Consider the following 2,914-nt stretch of genomic DNA (forward strand, 5'->3'; position numbering starts at 1 on the left):
AGGCATGTTTTGAACGCGCAGGTACCTGAAAATTGATGGGGTGGTCTCCGAGCAGCAGAGCACTCCAGCATCACTCCATCTAATTTTAATGGCCAAGGGTATGTGTGGTGAACATGACAACTTGGTTTGGGCCACTTCTGTCCAACTCCAAGATTAGGCCATTGGGTCCAATCCACCGAGATCAAGCCATTGTGCTTGTTTATAAGCAATTTTTTGTTTAAAGACTTTTAACTAAACCAGTATTAGTTGAGACCATTGTCCTCATCAGTGAATCGGTGAATCGATGATAATCATTTTTGGAGGGATTAGACCATAATAAAAAATTAGGAGAGGATTTTTGCCAAGAGTGAAGAGTTTAGTACTTAATTTAGAATTTTGATGCCAACAATATTGTATTTGAAATTTTTAATAATGAATGATGCCTTAAGATATTAGTATATACACTAAAATACATATCATTGCGCTCAGTTGTAATCTTACTTTCGCAACATTTTCGCACTGAATACTGACATTCTCATTTTCCTTTTGGTCGCATATTCTCGGCCATCCTAGCCTTTACGTCTTCACGGTAACTTTTTCAGCTTTGCAACTTTTATCCATTTCAAATCCTTGTTCTAGCTCTTAGGCTGAGTCCAATGGCTCCCTATCCCTTTAAAAGAAGTGTTAAAGTCCAATGGCTCCCTATCCCTTTAAAAGTAGTGTTAAAGTCAATAAAGTAGAGTTAAAGTCAATAAAGTAGTAAAATTTAAAATAAATTTAAAAGTCGATGAAGTAGAAATTTAAAGTCAACATATTTTACTTTCTCTATATATATATAGAGAGTAAAATAGAGATAGAAGAGTAAAATATGTTGACTTTTAAATTTTCACTACTTTATCGACTTTTAAATTTCTTTTTTATTCTACTTTATCGACTTTAACTCTACTTTATTGACTTTAACACTACTTTTAAAGGGATAGGGAGCCATTGGACTCAACCTAAGAAGCTCCTCCTAAGAACTTCATCATCCCTACCATATATCTGATTCTGATACACGAAAACTTTTTCATGGAAAACACATTTCTACTCGGTATAATATTCCTGAGATTGGAGCAAAAAAATAAATCTTTACCACCCTTGAGATAAATAATTTTTTTGGAAAAAACTCTTGTAGATTGGGAAAAGTTATCTTGGTAAAATTCCAGCCTCCAAACAATCAGACACGAATATATTGGCTTTTTAATGAGATGTATTTGATTTAGGAAACATAAAATAAATCCAAGAATATAATAGGCTCACATTCTTATTTGTTTAGATGGTTCAAGGATTGATATTGGAACTAGAATTGTTGAGATTAATAGTCCCATACAAAGCATCCTTAGCTAATTAATTATTAATTTTCTTGGACCACTCGGTTTTGAGTTCAATACAAATTCAGCGAAATACAAAAAGAAAAGTTGAAACAGATCGACATATGGAGTGGCACATCACATAGGCGTATGTAAGAGTATTAATATAGGACTAATTAGTATATTGTTGGGATAGTAGTCTCTGTTTGGTGTTGATGCAATATGTATGTAGTTGGTGTCTGGGTGAAGCTGCAAGTAAGAGGAACAGAGGAAGTGTGTGTCAGTACGTTTTAAGCGAAATTTAGTTCTGTATATTTAATAACAAAAAATTTGAGGTACATACTCAGAGGTGGTCTCCATTTTAATCAATCTCTACGAAAAGCATCCAGCAACTTCCTGTCTTCCCACTTGAATTTGAATATACTTACATAACAAACTTTGACTTCTCAATCTCTATATGATGGGATCTTTTTTAACTTCTCAATCTTAACCAGCATCTCTCATTCTCTCACCATTTTTCTTTAGTATTACTACGAGAAGTTGCTTTTCAAATTCAATGGAAGCCCCATCGTCTAAGCCTGACAATACAGATGCAATAGAAATGATTATTAAGGCGGTAAAAAGATCCCCATCGGCGGCTCTGTTATTCTTGCGTCTTTCAGCGATTATTACCACTTTGGTGGCCATAATTTTAATGGCAAATAGCAAGAGGGCCGAGATCCCAGACCACGAAACAGACCTCCCCTATATGCCAGACATATTCATCCAAGGAATTGCGAAATGGCAATACTTTTCCCCACTAGTGTAAGTAGCACATACCATTTTCCTTCACTTTTACTTTTATTGCGTCAATTTGCAATATCTATACGAGTATACCATGATAAACACATTTTTTCCCCAATATTTTCAGGTTTTTCATGGTGTCCAACATCATTGCATGCGTCTATGCAACAATTTCTCTGGTTGTAACACTTGCAAACAGTGCAGGATCGAAGGGTTTAACATTGCTTCTTTTCGTCCTTGAGCTGGTGATAGTGGCATTGCTGTGCTCTGCAAATGGTGCAGCCACTGACTTTTATATCACAGGTAACAATGGCATTTCGAGGCTGCAGTGGTATAAGTTCTGTGATATGTTTGGTTACACTTGTCGCCTCATGAAAGATTCTATAGTTGTATCTATGGTTGGCTCTGTAATCTTCTTCTTGGTGATTGTTCTCACTTTGGTTAATCTCTACAGGAGATGCCTTTAAGAGATTAATTCTTTTTGCTTTACCTTTTCTCTCTTTTCTCTCTCTCTTTTTTTTTTTTTTTTTTTTTTTTTAAACATTCTTTCACACATTTATGTTTTTGTTTTGTACTGATGAAGTCCCTGTATATATTATGTACTGGTCGATTGCGTATGTTGTGTATTGGTTCTTCCATTGGAATGTGACATTCTATATTTGAATTTTCTTTATTTCTGTTATATATCATATGATTTCTTTATTTTCCTTTACTGAGTGAAATGGTATGAATTTTCTTAAGAAAAAAAAAGGAGTTAATTAGTATTACCCCCACTAGATGAGTCAATTAGAATTTTCCCTACT

At 34.6% G+C, this 2,914-nt stretch overlaps 1 pseudogene; it reads left to right on the forward strand.

Annotated features, from left to right (window-relative positions):
- The first annotated feature begins 1,884 nt into the window (after positions 1-1,884).
- LOC147515007 (CASP-like protein 1E2 pseudogene) lies at positions 1,885-2,578 on the forward strand (annotated as a pseudogene).
- The last annotated feature ends 336 nt before the right edge of the window (positions 2,579-2,914 follow it).

The sequence above is a fragment of the Coptis chinensis genome, chromosome 2 (genome assembly GCF_015680905.1).
Source record: "Coptis chinensis isolate HL-2020 chromosome 2, ASM1568090v1, whole genome shotgun sequence".
Taxonomy (NCBI): domain Eukaryota; kingdom Viridiplantae; phylum Streptophyta; class Magnoliopsida; order Ranunculales; family Ranunculaceae; genus Coptis; species Coptis chinensis.